Here is a 19,388-nt window from a genome sequence, read left to right as displayed (position 1 = left end):
AAATCACATCTGAAAATTAATGAGATATATTATACTCTTATACCTTGACCCTTATATCTGCCGCAGCCTTTTCACATACAGAGTTGCTGCCACTGCATTTTTTAGAAGAATGACAGAAAATAAGCCTAGCCAAAGAAGACAGAATACTTCTGGGAAAAACATACAATTTCTAAGGATGTTTATTTGCAGATACGGGGAGAATTATATGCTTTTAGTGAGCTACTTGGAGTAATGACTACTTAGAGTTCAGAGTGAATTTTACTAGATAAAACATCTACTTTAACAGATGTAGGTTTTACCAAAATGATTTATAAAAAGATGGGCCAAATGTGCTGTGAGTTAGGGTGGAAAGAGGAGGCACTGGTGTATGTAAATGCTGCAGTTGTAATGCAATACACTGACACAAAGGGGTCTGTACCCAGCGAAAGCAGAAAATTCACATCAGAAGTAGAGGAACAGGTGAGGTGTATGGGATGGGAGAAGTGGATGTACACAGACAGTAGCAGAGCCCAGGGTGGGTACTCCAGAAAAGAAGCAGTTATAAAAGATTTCAATTTTCCCAGTGAAGTTTAAGGGAAAAATATTATTATTTTTTGCTAAATCTGTTCCTTCTTGTTTTTTTTTCTCCTGTATTTTCTTCAGTGGTGTTATATTTAGACAAGCTATGCTTAACTGCTTGATGAAAAAAGTTAGGCAACCCATAAGTCTAAGGATGTTTTTGAAGATCAACCTTCATCTAAGACATCTTGAACTCAGGTTCCAATATCCTGAGATGGGGGATGGCCTAGGGCATTTACTCTAGCACTGTCTCTAACTAGTTGAGGGTTGGATTAAGCAATGTAAGTTTTTCTAATCAGAGTTGACCTTAAAAAAAAATATAACAATAAACCAGTATTTGAACTGAAATTCTGAATTTTAGTTCATGGAGGACTGCAGCAAATACAAATCTCTTCTATATCTCAACTAAAAAATTAATAAATTTGTCCTTTTTTGGGGGGAGTGGTAGTGATTTTTTTATGTGTTCTGCCAAAATACTTCCTTAGGGGTCAATATTTCTTGGCATTTGTAGTGACAGGTTTTTATGTGTATTCCTGATAAAAATAGAAAGCCCTTTACTGTCTTTGTAATTTTTTTTCTGTTTGATGGATGAGTCTTGTTAGTTAATTTTGAAAATCAGTTAGAGACATTGCTATGAATCAGTCATTAGAAGAGTTGGGTTCACTTTGCCTTCTGATCTCTGAGTCCAACATTTCAGTCCCACCTTAAATTTAAGTTGTTTCTCACTGCGCATTGCTGGTATTTGCATTTTTCCTTCAGTCTTCCTTTTCAAGAGCTGATGATTTTGTACACCAATTCCAAAATTCCATTTTGTAGGGAAAGTAAACAGACTGGACTCATGCTTATATGTATACAATCTTTCGCAGAAGTACCTCAGTGTTATGTATGCCTTCTGCAGACCGCAGACTACAGTTCCAAAGTGCAGAGGTGCATTAAAAACACCAATATCTTTCCACTGTTTGATTATTCTCTAATATTTTATGTCCTGGTTATAGTATCAGACATTGCACAAATACATAGTTTGTCATGAATTCCATAGACAAAGGGAGTCTCTCTTCATGGAACTAATCCCTGTGCCTGTTAGGGAGAGATGTGTGAGATTGATAACACAGAAAGTCAAAAGCAACAGACTCAGAGAGGAAGAAGTGCCGAGAGAACAAGGTTAGGGAGGAGAACTGCATGATTCTCACAAGTCTGGTATGATGTCAAAATTACTAAACTTTAAAGACTCTGCAGGAGATTGGACCACTCACAAGGTATCAGTGAAAGCTGTCAGGCACACAAAAAATGCATAGGGAAATAAGACATGCTGAGAGCATGCTGAGACAGTCTGCATATTCCAGAAGCAATAAGAGAATAAAAATACAGCCGCCAAGGCAAAGTCAGAGAATCCATGCAAGGAAATACTGGAATGAAGAATATTACATAAGCAATATATAGAATTATTATTATTTGATGGGAAATATGTAGGGAGATTATTCTTTGCTCTCTGTTATACATATTACAGCTAGATAAAGTAAGATACATGCAATTCTTCATGCTGTAGCTTCCATGTCAATAAAAAATTTACGCCATTAAAGGCTTCCATGAGGAATTCCTCACAAATGGCAGATGCAGCATAACAGATCACATTAGGTTTACAAGAAACAGATTCAGCCTTGAAGTACCCCACAACTGGATTACCTCAGACTGAATCTGGTAGAACTCTGGAACTTCAATGGAAAAGTCCTAACAGAAAAACAACTAATAACAGATGTCAGCTGAACAAATGCCAGCTGAATCCTAGCTGTCAGCTCAGCCCTCAGTTTTCATTAATCTTCCTAGTATTTTTAAAAGATTTAGATGTGCTTTCAATGGAAAATGGCAAGACTATTCCACCTCAGCTCTCCTCCTAGTCCCAGAAAACTACCCCTCAGTTCTCAACCATTTGATCCAAGTGTTTGAACACCTAAAGAAGGAGCACTTTACAAAAGTCTTGTCCATAATGGACTGAGTGGAAAATTCCTAGGTGTTGTTTTGTTGTTGTCAGTAAAAAAATGAAGCAAATAGTAATTTTGGAAGATTCTGCATCTACTCATAATTTTGGAACTGCTGGGGAGTTTTCAACTGTGTAGCACTCTGCACGCAAGAGCTGCTTGGGATGAAAGGACCGCCAGGAGGCCTTCAAGTCTAACATCCTGCCCAAAGCAGTCAGATAGCAAACCAGTCTGCTCAGAGCTTGAAAAGATGGTCTTACATAACTTCTTTGGACAGCCAGTTCAAATGCTTCACTGCTCTCAGGGTGGAGAAACTTTCTTACATCCAGCGAGAATGATCCCTGTTTATCCCTGTCTCAAATTACTCCCATGCTCCCTCATACTCTTGAGGGAGGCAGGAAGTTGACCTTTCTTTTCTCCAGACTTAGTGAGTCTCAGACCTTCAGCCTCTCCTCATAGGGCCAGTGCTCCAGCCTCAAACATCTTACATTTGTCCCCATTTGTGAATGCCTTTTCTTCTACAGAGGAACCAGGACTTGAAGGCTACAGGGTGCTGGGTGGACAGTACCCCTCAGTTTCCCAGGACAGAGCTGGGTATTTCGGATATGTCTAGGTCAGCATGCTGTTGGCTCAGACCCTCAGACCCTCAGAGGCCTTTCAGCAGAGCTGCTGCCCAGCTGGAGGTCTAAACCCATATTTATTAAAAGAAAAAAAATAAAAAATCCATCCCAGCTGGAAAATTTTTTAATTTGTACTTATTGAATTTCACAAAATTCTGTCCTTTAGGCTGTCTAGGTCCAAGGGACATTGCATTTTGAAAACATCTTTATGAACCACACTTGTGCAGTGAAATAGCAATACATCTTAGAAATCATTTTGCAAAAACAGTATTGCCAAAACCCTGAGGTTTGTTAAGACTCCTTCAGACCTTGGTCTTCTACCTGAAATTCATATTCAGAAGAGCTAATGTGGCCTTGGAAAATGTCAAGAATTCCTTTTTATTACACATTGTTTCAGGGTCAGAAATATTTTTTAGAGATTGAGGAGGAAAACCAGTTGTTTAAAATAGCCTAGACATAGTTTTATTAGCATTTATAATTTGGAGGAGGAATTGAGTAGGTCTGTGATTTCCGAGTGTTTGTAATAACAATGCAGGCTTTGGTTTACATCAAAGCATGCTGGTATCAGTGAGTTTTTATTCATGCTCACAAGGTGCACAGCTGGTAAAAAAAAAAAAAAAAGTTTGAAATACTCCCTTATCTCCCTTAGGAAAGACAGAACTGTACAGAAATCAAGAGGTGTGCCAAACAACACCAATGCCTGAATTAAATTGTATCGTCATTGTTGTCTCTTTTAGACTTTATTAGCTATGTTTTTATAGATTTGCTTATGCTGCTGCTCTTAAACACTCCTGCAGTCTGAAGTGTTAGCATATGGTCAGAACAGCTTTACTCAGCAAAGAAGTAACAATGACACATTGGGCTCTGAGAATTTGATTGAAACACTTGCAGTTACTTGCAGTTGCTCTGCTTTTCACTTAAGAAGAAATATTACAAACCAAAATTAGTTCCACTGACAAATGGGTGTGATGATTATTTTATGTCCACTGCTCAGGTCTGATCCTGAAAAAAGGGAAGTGTTTAGAATTCTTACAAGTTATATGTGTATTCGAAGTTTCCTAAACTGAACTGCAAACTGAACAAATTGAACTGTTTGCCCCTGCAAACACAAACAACCTTTAATCTGACTTTCAATGTATGAAAGGAAGCATAAAATCTGAAGGATCTAAGCTGGTAAATTTGAAGGTTCAATGCTGCAAAACGCACATTTCTGACTGTGCAGAGCATGTCACTGCCTCTCAGTCTGTCTTCCCTGCTCTCTCCCTTTTATCATCATACACACAGACATAGTTTTTCCTAGAAAAAGTGAGCCTTACATGACAAATAGCAGCCACGATGTTTGGAAACCAATCTGGAGAACATTTTATTGACATTTTCAGCACAACTAGCTCTACTGATTTTACTAGGACAAATCATGGCAATAAAAAACATGGTAGTATTTCAAGGCTCTGTATTAATGCAGAAGCATTTGGAACCTCCAGCAAACAAACAGAAACAGGTGAGAATATGTATAAGCATGTTTGGAAGCCACTTGGGGGCACTGATATCTCTACAGCTGTTTTTGTTTTTTTGGGTTTTTTTTGGTGGGTTTTTTTTTTTTTTTTTAATATATTTTCTGGGGAAGTTTATGTGTTAGGAGAGAGGAAAGGAAAAAAATTAGTTTATCTGTAAATACACAGCACATTGAAAATAGACCAGGAGTAAAACACTGGCCCTACTCTGCTCCTTTTATAGATCAGTGCTGACTAAATACAATTATACTCACCCTATAGTGACATAAAATGAAACTCACTCAGTCTCAGGACTTTACCTTCATCATAATTTCTGTCTTTGTACGATCCCAACATTTCTGCTTAGTTAATCACTGCAGCAGGAGATCTATACTGTCTATAATATAATTGGGGCCTTTAAAAGCTTTTTTGACTCCACACTTTCTGTTCATTCTGAATACTTTGGAAATAAATGTTTTAGAGTTTGCTAAAGAAATTTATATCCTAACATGTTCCTGTTATTTTGTTTTCAATTGATATATTAATGTGAAAAGAAAAATTAACATTTTGACCTTACAGTCTTCATTGCCCATTTAAGTTCTTTTAATGTCCTGGTATTAACTGAACATCTTATGCATTTCAATAAATTTACATTTTGGCTAAAATGAGAAAAAAATATTGATTGTAGCTCTGTGGAGTTATTTCCCCCTTTTAATTATAATTATTTGAATGAACTTTGAACACAAATAAACTACTAGATAACAGTAATGTGAATGTGACTTAAAACATGAAATGAAATTATTTTGTGACTTCTTGGTAGTCTCATTAAACTAAAATTAGTCCATTAGTATATTGTATAGCACATTTGTCCACAGCTCCCAAAATAATTTTGTGAATCTAGCTATTCATTTGCTAACTGAGTATATTTATAATAGCATTAAAAAACCATTTTTACCATGCAATATTCCAAATTTTTATTTAAAATAAGAGAAAAGAACATTTTTAAACAATTTTAAACAAATAATCTATGAATTTAACATAAAAGAAATATGAATATTGAACAGTGACTGAGTGGACAAAAGGATGAGGCAACCTTCTTTCTGGCCAAAAAACTGTACATAAACCAGCCCTGCAGAAGTAGTCTCTGTGAATGGGAGAGGATACGGTGCGATAGAGGCTGGATCTAAGGTTCACCCAGCACTGATCCCGGGCTTGGTGCTGTCCTTTGCTTGTGGCTTTTTCAAATTTCTATTTCACAATATTTCTCAATAAAATAGCTTATTGATGAAATTGGCTGACCCCTTATTGCAGTGACTATAGCAGAATGTCTACTCTTTTCGTGAATAGTTATTTCTGCACTTCAACATATATTAATTTAATAGTGTTTTCATGGTAATTGCTACTTTTACTCTAGGTGTACTGGCTTCAGCATTTCATCTTATTCTTACTGTCAGTTTTGACAAAGATGAATTCAGAAACTATAGTAAAGGTAAAATTATAGAAAGAAATGCTAAAGAGATTTTAAATGTCCATCTTTAGACCGAACTTTTTTTTTTCTCTTCCTGGGAAAAGCTTTCAAAATTAATCATTAAGTCCAGTGGATCAATTTTTGCTCCAAGAGTACAGTAAATGTAAAATCAAGGTGTTAGCAAATTATTTTACCCAGTTTTACTACAAACAAAAAGTTAAATATTTGCTTCTGTTACTCCATGTATAAAAAATGGATATAAATACACACGTACAAATACATAAATGTTTGTAAAGCATGCATACATGCATACACATATATAAAAATATTTACATGTGTCAGTATTATACATCTAAAATTATTTGCTCCCTCTCCTATTTGGGTTTATAATATGTGGAAAATAAACATATACATTTGTAGACGGTGCTATAAATGAACTATGCAAATTTTAGTAGTGATGCCTCTGCTGCAACTTATAAAATTCTGCAGTAGAAAAATATCTATACACAGTGGGACAGGATGAATTTCCTTTTGTTTTATTTTTACTAACTGAAATATTTCCAAAACAGTAGCTTTCTGGATAGTAGCTGCAGCTAAGATAGTCTTCTTTCCCAGAAAATAGCAGTGCTACTAATTAACATGTTTTAAAAAACCAGACTGTTGACAGAGAGCTGCAAGAGCAGAAAAAGGTTGCTAGGTACCTACACTCACATGATCTGAATATTTTATTCTTTAGGGAAGAACATATTTCAAAGATTTCAGGCACCGGCAACTTTCCCTGCTAAGAAATGTATTCTTCGATGATTGGAAAACATTAATTTAAATCTTTTTAATGAACTAATGGGTCATGTAAAACACCTTATGTTTTTGGAAAATATTTTTTTAATCAAAGAGTGTAAGTTTAATTGGCTAATATTTGAGCTGCACTTTGTACATCAAAAGTGATCATTACTATTACCGCATAGATAAATCCCAGACAAACAGATAGGATTAAAATATTATTTAAATATATTATATAAATATATTATTTAAATATATTATTTTCCAAGTTTGAAAAACGATCTTATGTGACTGAGGTGTAGGTTCATGTTTTTTTGTTAAAGGTGCATCCTGAAATAGCAGCCTGTACTATAAACCCTTCTTGAGCATTCATCCATGATCTCCAGGAACTTTCATGTAGGATGGTGTGCCACAAACTCCTTCCATTTTGCAAAGGACTCTGGTTCATCAGCATTTATGTAGCTGGTTCAAAATAGTTCAGGGAGAGAAGCAAGATTTCAACAGGTGAGACACAACATAGGAGTCCATTGACCAAACCCCCCCCAGTGGTGCTGGTATTCAGACAGCAAAAATACAGATTTTTGCCAAAAGCTCCATAACATCAGCGTGTGAGAATACTCCAGTTCAAACATAAGTGTGTTTTTTCATGCTTTTTTATTTTGTTCTCTTTTTCCTCTTTAGACTAAGAAGATGGAAATTTTAGCCAAGGGGATATGTGAACAGGGTATGTGCACAGTGATATTCCCTTCCATTACAGTCTGTCCAGCACTTGGAAAATGAGCAGCAGTACACCACAAATTATGCTGGTGAGGAATTCACCTCAATTTGCACCATTCTGTGGTAATCACCAGAAATCTTTAATTAGCTTGTTTTTACAACTGTGAAACTACAAAATAATTTACCACTGTTGCATGACTTTATCTCATCATCCTATAGGGTTGGGAAGCCTAAGAGCAAGTTAACTGATGTCAGCCTTGCACATGGAAAATAGAAATGAGGTCTCTTGATGGTTAGGTGTATCCCCAGAACAGAGCAGTGTGTCCCTCGAGCAATTTCCTATACTTCTACAATAGCCTATATGTGAAGGAAATCACAGGTTTAAATTTACCCCAGTTTCTCATACTATGAGAGATATATTGAAATATTTATTGAACTGTCAGGAAGTAGTGTTAAGGCAGATGAGACACTCAACAAATAACCTTGTAGACCTGATAATATTTTCTAAAATGGAATAATTATATTTATTTTCTTCATGATAAATGTTCTACTTCTCTGAGATATTGATCACCCTCCATTTCCACAGAAGTAAATGAAGATGTGCCCCTCAATGTTAATTCATCCCCTTGTGTTTGCTTTAAGCTTGATGCAGACTTTTTTCACCTCTAACTAGACTAGAATAATAATTGTCATCATCATGTTATCTCTGCACTATAAATTAAGAAAACTTCACTTGGCAGTGAAGAAGCTCAGTATATAAAGAGGAAAATGAATTGAAAAAGAGGAAAATGAATTGAAAGAGACCAAAGACACAGAACTCTTGTCAAATGTGTCTGAATTGATACAAGTTGTGAACTACAGCTGCTAATCCAATGAACCAGATGGTATTAATTGTCAAACCAGGTGCAGGAAACGGGGTTGTTATCCCTCCTGCAAATCAATTAGATCAGCATGAAAAATTCGTAAATGAACTACACACCAAACAAACAAATTGTACCGAAAATTGTCTCAGGTGCTCAACTGAGTCATGAATGATTGGTCCTTGTGCATGTGGCAGCTGCCATTAAAGCTCTTTATTTCTTTTATGAATAAACCCACCAGAATTTAATTTTCAACTTTAATTCATCATTGGAAGCTGTCTGATCCAACACCTTTCGTTTTATCGATCAGTGCTAATTGGACATGTCAGAAAGCATGAAGTATGCCACAGAACCAGCACCAGTTTCTGCCACACAATGTTTCAGTATGCCTTACATATCCCAGTACACAATTATTAAGTTTCTGTTTCACTTAGGAGAAAGACAATCTCAAAATGTTGTTTCTATAAAATAAAGGTCAATATTGGTTAATCATGTTTTGGCTAATGGTTTGATATTTTTTGCAATGAAATCTGATCTGCCTTTTTTACAAAACAATACCTGATATGCAGTGGGTTTTGTTAGGTTATGAAGTCTGCTGGGCTGCTAGAGCAGGCATGGGGCTGTTTAGTGGAGAAATTTGCGATCTTTCAAAGGCTGTGGAGGGAACTGAACCTGTGAATTAGATTAAAGTGATTCGCCCTCCTTTTTCTGAATTATAACAGGAGGAAGTAGAAGATTTTTAATGGAAATGGCCAAGAATAGACATAAATAGCTTTCCCCTCAAGGGACCATCTTCTTAGATCTGGTCTGTAAATGGTTTTCTATTCAAACATATAACAGGAATCTTGGAATGCTTTATACACACGTTAGTTATACATACACATTTTAAACCTTTATCAATGTATATATCACATTAATCACATTAATCACATCTATAATGAGTTACATTAAAATAATCATTTCACTTATATCTTCATTAGTTTTTCAGCTAAAAGAAAACAGAAGCAGACTCATGTTGCACTTGAGGTGGAATTAAAATACATGTGTGTGATTCAAAATCAAACAAACTCTCTCCGTAAGCACTTCAAGAAGAATATTAACAGGAGAAGAGAAGCACACTGAGAGGGTTTTCTCTACATTTAAATGCTCTTACACAAAACAAACTACCACTGGGTTGGACTGAAGTAGAGTACTTCCATTAAACTTGCATTCTCTAGCTAAAAGTTAATTAAAAGCATTAAAAAGGTTTAGCAATCAGAATAAACATGTGCAAAGCAAGATAGTTCTCCAAAGAGGAAATCAGGTATGAAGACAGAGTATGTACCTCAGAATATGTGTTGCATGATAATGAGCAGGGGGTAGAAAATACCGGCAAAGCTGAACAACCTAAAACAATTATATTACAATTTCTTGCACTCATAAAGGTTCTATAGCCAGGATCCTGTTCTGTTTTTAAGTCTCTGCTTGTTACAGAGCCTAGAACACAAAAGACTTCAACCAAATAAACCTGAGCCAAACCCTTACAATTTTTAAAATTTCATGCTGCTTAAAGCATTGATTAAGGTATGATTTTTAAATGCTCTCCATGAGTAATCCCAAACAACTAGAAATAGTTTGCTGTTACAAGGAAATGCAGGATCAGATATTAACAGAAAAAAAATCAAAATTCCAAACCAGTGGCAAATCACATCACTTAAACATGTAGAAGCAAATACTTCATTGAATATGAGAAAAATTTAACCTGTATATTTTCCATAGGTGTACTTATGAGAATTTATAAAACAGTAACAAGTATAAAGGAGAAAATGAAATAACAAAGTGAAATTTTCAAGGATTTATTTTTCTGGATAGTCCAGTATATAAATGATAATAACTGCTGTGTAAATTGAATGTAGCAATTACAGCTGTATTTTAACAAGAAACCATCATAAAAAATAGCAGTATGATATTCAGTCGTACATTTAACTTTTTGGTTAGCAACATTTTTAATTATTATTTAAGGTCTGAACAGATGCACAGACATTTCTTTTTCTATTATCACCACTAAGTGTGCATATGTTTTTATCATGTTTCAAACTCACAGAAAAAACAAAGAAACTTTAAAAAATTATATTTTTGCTATAAAAATGCCTATTGTTCCTCAACATATTTATAATTTTGTGGCAATTTTAATCAAATCTCTGAAAGCATCTTGTGTTCTACACAAAATAAAAAAATCCATCTGTTTTCTGAACGAGTTATTACTTCAAATACCAATACGATGAAGGAAATTAAGTAAGGGTTATATGGTGAATGTGTGTATGAGGAAAGAAATACAATTTTATTACCAATTTTTATTTTTCATATAATAAACTGATTAGGTCTTTAGATTCCTTGTGATTAAAAACAATTTTCAAAATATTTATAAGGAAGGGAGTACTACAGCTAACAATGGCTTCATGAACATTAATGAGGTTAGAAACCAAAAGCCCATTCTCTCATTTCTGATGATACACCAGAAAACATTATCTAGATAATAGAGAAGATATGATATATATTTATCTATCGTGAAGTTTCGTGAGGATGCATCCCCTCCTTCTCCAGACCCCTCCTACAGCAGCATTCCCAGAGCTGGAGTTCAGACATGTCGGGCAATGAGCCCTTGGCTGTGGGGCTCCTGGAAACCCAACTCAGGACAAAGGCATTCCAGGCTTTCCCTGAGACCTGGGCTTCACAGATCAACTATATTGTGACTTTCCTTCTAGGAAAATGTAATTATTTTTTTACAATAATTTTTACATCATGATTTAAACAGGAAAAAAAGCCTTCCTTGTTGAGATCTCAGTACTGAAAGTATTTTCATGACAGATGCAAGGTATGCATTGAATTCTCCCACAGGCATAAGAAATGCTATTTTTTAATTCTGTGGAATAGTTAAACTTGAGTAGGAAGTTTAAATTCTCAGATGTCTTCATAGAGTATTCATTCTGTACATGTATAACATTTCTTAATGTTTCTGTGGGGGTTTCAAGATAAAACCAACTACCTACACACTTTCAGGCACACAGCAGATAAAAGAATGACAGAATCATAGATAATGTTGAGTTGGGAAGGACCCACAAAGATCATTGAGTCCAATTAATTCCTTGCTCCTCTCAGGACTAACTAAAACTAAACCACATGGGTGAGAGCATTGTTCACTCACTCCTTGCACTCTGGAAGAAAGTTTTACTGCCTTATGTCTGTGAATGTAAGAAGTCTCTTCTCAGTCCCAGTTTAAACATTCATATGATGTTGAAATTGAGAAAATATAAGGAATATGCACTGTATTGACAAGAATTTGTTGGTTCTGAGTGTTGGTTCTGAGATGGAATGGAAACTATATCCCTCTTAAATTCTCCCAAGACAAAGATAACACTGAACAATTCCTTCCCATGTCAAACTCATAAGCCAAGGTGATACTTAATCCAGTAATTTAGTGACTGAATAATTGGAACTGACTGATTTATTGATTCAATTTTAAATATGCCCATTATTTGATCATTATTCTGTTCATATTTAATTAACTAATAAAACTGTAGCATATTAGCTTAGAAATATGTCTCATTAAGCGAATACTTGCTTGCTTATGCTTTTCTTTTATAAAATCCATAATTGTCCCATAGAAATGATTTATTTTCTTGAGTTGCAAACTTTCAGACCACAAATAACTGTGGATAAGCATCTTCAGAATAGCTGGCTCTCTTCCCATCTAAATTGATAAACAAAGACTGGAGGAGAGTACTGCCATTTAAATACCTTTGCTCTAGTGTTGAACACATGAGTTGGGTTTACCCAATGCTTAGAATGGAAAAAAGGGAGGGAGAGAAAAGAAAAGGGAGAAATGGGGGAATGAGGAGAGGGAGGGAGGAAAGGAATGCCTCATGGTAGCCGAGTGCTTTGTAGGTTTTAAATGGTCAATGCTAGAAATGAAAGTGAGCTACCAGACCCTTTAGAATCAGCTCCCCATGCAGGGGGTTGTGATGTGATGTCCCATAATGAATGGAATACATCTCAGCCATCAAAACACAACCCTGAGAGAAGGAGAAAAACTTACTTGAATTTTAGGTAACAGCCTGATTGTGCAGAATGTGGTAAAATTGACAACTTCTACATCAGTTCACTCTCTTTCTATTCCTGAAGGAAATTTCCTTTCTAGCAGCCTGAATTGTGCTGCATTTTGGATTTGTGGCTGAATCAGCCATGATAACACATCAAAGTCCAAGTATTTCTGATTAGTGCTTGCACAGGTTTTGCACATCCTGCCAGCTACAAGAAATCTTTAGTGACATAATTGCCATATAGATGTTTCCCTCAATTTAGGACAATGACCCTGATCCACTATCAGTCTAAATCACTGCCTCTCTAACCAAGTCAGGACTTCTGCACTGGTGCAAATCAGTTGGAATCTCAGCAGATGAATCAAATATTTAAGGAATCATTACTTATTTCATACGTCTTCAGAATTTTCTTGGAAAGTTATGTTTCCAAAAAATCACAGTACCAGAAATTGAACTTGCTGTTATAGCAGAGAGTACACTTCCATTTTGAGAGTATTAATTAGAAACACAAGATTATGTACATTATTGGAACTATGTAAAGGAAAAAGTAGTAAAAAATGCCCCACACACATTTCTAATAAATTACTGGAGATATTAATTACTAATATATAGTCTGAGGATGGAAATAAAAGTTTACACTAACACCAAAAATATATATATTTCCTCAGAGGATTGTCCACAGGAAAAGCACAAACAAATACAAAAGGTCAAGTCAAAGTTCTTTGAAAAGTCTGTTGTTATTGGAATGTCCATTTAATTAGTACAAACTGAAAGGCAAAATTATTATTGTAATGTTTACAAGAACATTAACAAGAGAAAGTAGTTACACATGCAGACAGAGAAAATTATTTCACTGACAGTCATTTCAATAATTTAAAAACTATTAGCATGAAAGATTTAATTAAAAAGTGAACAATACCAACAAATTTTCTTACACTATAAATGAAAATAAATCATTTGTCATAAAGTGAATGAGCCACAGTCTGTTTCTTGTACAGACAACTGTACAAATCCTGAAACAAAACAATGCATGACAGAAGAAAAATATATAAATCAATGGAATGCAATTGATCAGCAATGTGGCCCTCTCTTATAGCTGAAGGAGTATCTCTTCTGTTCTGCTGCAATACTGGTTTGGGTTGGGTTGTTTTTATGGTAGATTTGTTTTGGTTTTTGTTTGTTTGTTTTGTTTATTTTGTTTTGTTTTGGTTTTTATTTTTAATTTTATAGCATTTTTCTGCAGAGTTCCTCAGATGTGGGATGCTGGAGTGAGGATGGAAAAAGCACTGCTCCACTGACTCTTGGTGAGTTTACCCTTTCTGTACTGAGTATATTTAAATATAATTTCTGGTCTTCTTCGTATTGGTTGGAATAAGTGACAGTGGACAGAAGTCCCAGTTGTTTGATCTAGTATTTTATTCTGGCTGGATGCAGGAGGGAGTTTTGTATCACAAAATGTTCATCTGTCCCTAGTGCTGTAGACTGTCAGAGTAAAGCAAAGACTAAAGGTGTTACCAATAACATGGACATGCACATTTCTGGCAGATTTAAATTTCTCTGTGAGCTACTCTCAATAACAAACCAAACCCCCTCCCCCCCAAAAAAAAATTAAAAATCAGATTAAGTACTTCAGACAGCTTTGACTTATTTATCTATTTTGCTAAAGAAGTCTAACTCTGAATGTCTAGGGAGTTTTTAGCCTAAGTGGGTAGTTACTTGTTCAAAACCCATAAATATTTGACATGTCTGACAAGCAGCACACATTTCTTCAGTTCTAAATTTGAATATTGAACTTTTTCTTGTTGTATGATGGTTCATTTATAAAAGAAGATTTTGTTTAAAAACACAAAATGTAAAGAAGTGGATCAATTTTTTCCTCTTAAATTCTTAAGAGAACAAGTCACATTCAATTACTGACTCTTGTACTTTTGGATGGTCTGTACATTGATTTCAAGTTTGTTGACAAAATTATTTTTTTCAGTTATAAAAGAACAGGATGGCAGAATCTTTCTTATTTTTTATCCTTTTATAGATTATGTATATATCATTTGGCCATATTTGTGGTCTGAAGTTTCAAACTCACATTTAGTAATTGTTAATCAGGAGTTTTTAAAACATTAACTCTCATTTTTATTGGAAGTCACAACAGTTGCTTCTGGGCCTTCAAGATTTGCAAATATGTCTAAGAGCTCACCTCTGACTAAGTCTATGGGCACATAAGGTTACCACATACCTTAGAGGATGTGGTACCTCTACCATACCACAGTAGAGAGGAGAGTGAAGATAAACAGGCTGTCTAGAGGTCCCATTCTTCATGCTTTCAAAATCCAACCCATCTCTAACTCCTGGCCATTAACACATAGTTTTTAATTTCTTCTAGCCAGAAGTTTTCAATGCTTACTAAACAAAATTCCTAGATCATGACCACAGTCTGTCTTGGTTTTCAGTACTCTTTTCTCCTTAATTCCTCAAATCTCTATTTAAACCTCGTAAGGTTTTCTAAATCCCCTCTGGGGATTCTGCCATCACCCTCTGCAAGTGCCCTGTAGGTTGCTCTATCTGAGACCTCAGCTAAAGTTTGGAAACCCAGATGTAGGTGGCACTCACCAAAAATCTGTTCACAGTGGTCTTATGAATATGAATGAAATTTAATAATTACTGTAGATGTTGCTTCTTTTCTTCCCCTCCATTTTTTTTTTTCATTTTCTGTACCATCAGACCACCAAAGAATGTATTTAGAGACACGGAATAAAGTTACATTCATTATGTTTTTTTATTTAGTATTCGTGAACTTCAAATCTGTGGTCATATTTCTGAAATGTGAATTTAATTTTTATCTGATGATGTCCTTACACTAGAAGCTCTTACAGTCAGCTTCATAAATGTTATATATCTGGTGGACCAAGTAGTGTTTGTCATACAGACAGTGTGTTATAGCTCCAGGCAGCTCTCTAGGCTGCTGGCTGGGCTCTCAAGCTTATGTTGGACAAGACATGGGAAAATGCTGTACCTGACAGAGAACAGTGTGGGAAGCTGGCAGAAGCTACAAGACAGTGCTGAAAAGTCAGGCAGGTTTCATGGCTGGTTACACAGGGAGTTGTGAGTCCATCTGTGCCAGGATTCCCAGGTATTTAGGGAGCAGTCTTAGGTATGTTCAGGGGACTAAAGCCTTGTAAAGCCAACTGATCCTCAATGTTATCTATCTCATACAAGGCTGAGATTGGACTACAGGTACCAGAGGAGAAAACCTATTTTGGCAGGTTGTGTTGGGAGGAGACTGGCATGAGGAAAGGGAAGTACAAGAATACCAAAAAGAGTCAGACCACGAGAAAATTGATAAGTTACCCAAAGTACCTACACAGGGCAGTGCAAGCTAGGAAGCCCAGCATGTGGTTACCACATGTGCAGCACAATAAAGCAAACCCATAGTTCTGACCTCAACACAAAACACAAATCTTTCTCAGCCAGGAGGAAGCCAAGAAGGGAGCACCCTGATAGAAGGACGGAGAATTCTGGTATTGCCATGTTAGAACCCAACCATTCATAGCAAAGTGTATGGGGTTGAAACCAATCCCCTGCAGCCCTCCGGGGCTAGCCCAGTTTCTTGGGAGGCTTTGGGGGAATATTTCAGGGACAGGGCAAAAGATCCAAAAGAGGGTCTTACCCCCAGGGTTGATCCAAGATGTTTATTCCAGGAGGGAAAATGAGTTCAGGAGGCCCAGAGGGCAAGAAAGGTCCAGAAGGAGGGAAAGAGGGCTGGAGGGCAAGAGGAAAAAAGAGGAAGAACAGGGCCTTATCAAGGCTCCTGCTCAGGATGGATGGCTGGACCTGAGCCAAATGGGTCAAGAAAGGAAAGAAAGGTCAAACTACATGGTTACAGGCTTCAGGGGTCCTGGGGAAAAACATTCCCCAGAGAAATACAACATGTGGTATGTTAATCTCACTGGTATAGACCTGAGCCATTGTCTCCACTACATGTAGAAAATAAAAATATGAGTAGATATACTGGATCGTCTTTGAAGAGTATATGCAGTATTTTTGCTCACACTTTCTATCATTTCTGTGTGAAGACTATGATACTAATATTGGGTAGCCCTCATTCTGACTTCATTCAATACCCCTTGTGAATTATAGTGATTTGGGCGTGAATATCTTGCCTACAGATGGAAGTCCTTGCCATATAAAGATTATGCAGTTAGATAATCCTTAACTTGTAATTTATCACTATGTTAATGCTGAGAGTGACTTGCATAAATTCAATGTAAATTCAAGAGAACATACATAGGCAAATGTTTAGCAATACACCTATACCTCTAATGCTTATTAAGAAGTCAAGAAAGCTTCATAAGACTAAGCTTTTAATTCTGATGTACTGGCTGAATTTCAGCTTATGTAATTATATTCTGCCTGCTTCATTTTCCCTTGCATTTTAAATTAGATTCAGCATTCTTGTGCTTTTGTCCTGAACCATTTTACAGTGTGGCTGTGCTCTATTAACCACTGCAGCATGATACACCACAAATGTACTGCAGAGCTGGCTGAAGCAATTTCTTTCTATATAGCTTGTAATGTAGAAGTGTTTTGAGGCATTCCATGAAGAATAGTTCTTTAGAAACATATGGACACTTAACATGAAATCAGTGTAGCAAGCAAAGGTTGACCAGCTCCTCTGGTTCTGAGCCAGATAAGCACTTCAACACATGGAAGATTCTTTTGGCTTCATATCCCATGTGTAAGTATTTTGCAAGATTTATGTTCAAAAAGAGGAGATTCTGTCTGATCTGCAATCAGGAATGCTGGTGGGGATTCTGTACAGTCTTTGACACTAATCTCTCATTTGGAACCCATTTCCACAATTTTTTCTCTCTCCTATCAAGACATGATGTTTCCTGCAGCAACCACACAGCTTTTCAGGGAAAGAAGAAAGTAGGCAATAAATGAGATTACTGTATGTTCTCGGGGGGGAAAGGATATTGTGAACTTGCACCTCACAGTTGCCTTTATGCCAAAATCAAAATGTACCTCATCATTAAAAAAACAAAACCAAAAAAACCCCCAAAAAACACCAAAAAAACACGATGATAATCTCCAGTTGTAATAAATCTGTTGTTGCTATAAAGGAGATTTGAGAGCTATGTGGCCGATATGAACATCCCTTTTTCACAGCTAATTTTATTACATCATATACTGAGACTAACTAGTGGAATTCTACATTACCCTTGCCTTCCTTCTCTAAGTACCAATTATTAAAAGTGCCATAGGTAATGATACTTTACCACAAGAATTCTGGCACATATCACTTCTACTATAGTGCTTGGACTTCTGTATTCCTTTTACAATATTTACTAGATTAGACCCGGATCCCTACTAACTGTGTTACTTTTCATGAACTAGTAATGTAACTGACAACTCAAAAGACTTGTGAAAATAAGACTGTTAATTAGGGAGTTGATTAACCACAAAAATCATATACCCAAGAGGAACTGATTCCCAAGAAACAGAACTTCTTATTTTTAATGAATATGAAGATATTCTCCAAAGGTAGGGAAAGAAGCAGTATGGGTACAAAGGATACAAAATCTGAGTGCTCCTCTACAAACACATGTTTACCTCCTGCCTTCTCTACATCACTTTAAAACAAACTCTGCTAGGGAACCTATATGAAATTAATTTAAAAAGACAAAAAAAAAAAAAAAAAAAAGAAATTCTGAATAAGAAAGGAAAATCTCATTTTTATAACAAGCAGCTCACAATTTGATATAAAGACTGAAAAAAATATAAATATTCTTTAAATACAATTCTATAAGCTGTTCTCGTGTGATGGTTGTTCTAAGGCATTTGACATCAAAGGCTGAAAAACTAGAACTGACTGAAATATTTTGGAAAGAATGTCTTTTCAGAGAACTGCAGAGATTGGTAACATGAAAACACTTAACAGGTTTGCATTGATTTTGCTTCAGTGTTTGCTAGCCAACTCCTTCATTTAGTAGCTCCAGTAGTGATAGCACAGGTTCTGAAAAACTGCATTATAATCAACCTACTTCTGTATTGATGTGGTGGGGCATAGGAGCCACAGAACAGCAGACATGGTGTTAATGGGAGTCAAATGGTTCTCTTAGCCTTTGAGGCTGACCCTAAGTATGAGCAAGCAATCAAATTAGGAATTAAAGCATGCAGTTTCCTTTAAAAGGCAATTGAACGACTGTTGAGAGAAGCTCTGGCTCCTGAGAAGGGGTGTGGGAAAAGAAACTACTTCTGAATCACTGTTTCGTAATAAACACATGGCTGTATTAAAAGAAAATATTTAGTTAATCTTGACATTTTATCTTCTAGTAAAAAACGGAGGTGAAAGATTTCTGGTCTCATAATTTAAAGGAGAGATGCTAAGAATTACTCCAAATGTAGGCAATATCAGTAGAATAGTGTATTTGGAAGTACTAGACAGTGTTCATTTTACTATGCACTGTGGTATTCTCATACATTTCCATGCAATTTTTAAAGGTGATTTTCTATGGCTGCCTGCAGGAGAAACTCTATATTATTGTGTAGCCACATTTTGCTTACATGGTTTTCCTTAATCAACTTCCAATTGTCCTTTGTATTTTTCTAAAAGAATGCCTTTGTGAGGAGAAACAGAGTTGCTTCTAAAACAGAAACATGATGCTCACTGCAACAATGAAGAGTCACTACTAACCCTGGCAGTGCCTGGAAAATCTTGGATCAGAAACAGAAACTCATCTCAGTGTACCTGCTGACCCAATCTCAGTGGAAATGCAACCTGTGAAGAAGTAGCTCTATCCTAACCTCCCCTTGTCTGAGACAGATATTAGTAGCTAATTC

This window comes from Sylvia atricapilla, chromosome 2 (assembly GCF_009819655.1).
Source record: "Sylvia atricapilla isolate bSylAtr1 chromosome 2, bSylAtr1.pri, whole genome shotgun sequence".
Taxonomy (NCBI): domain Eukaryota; kingdom Metazoa; phylum Chordata; class Aves; order Passeriformes; family Sylviidae; genus Sylvia; species Sylvia atricapilla.
The sequence above is the reverse complement of the archived record's forward strand: the minus strand, read 5'-3'. Positions refer to the sequence as shown.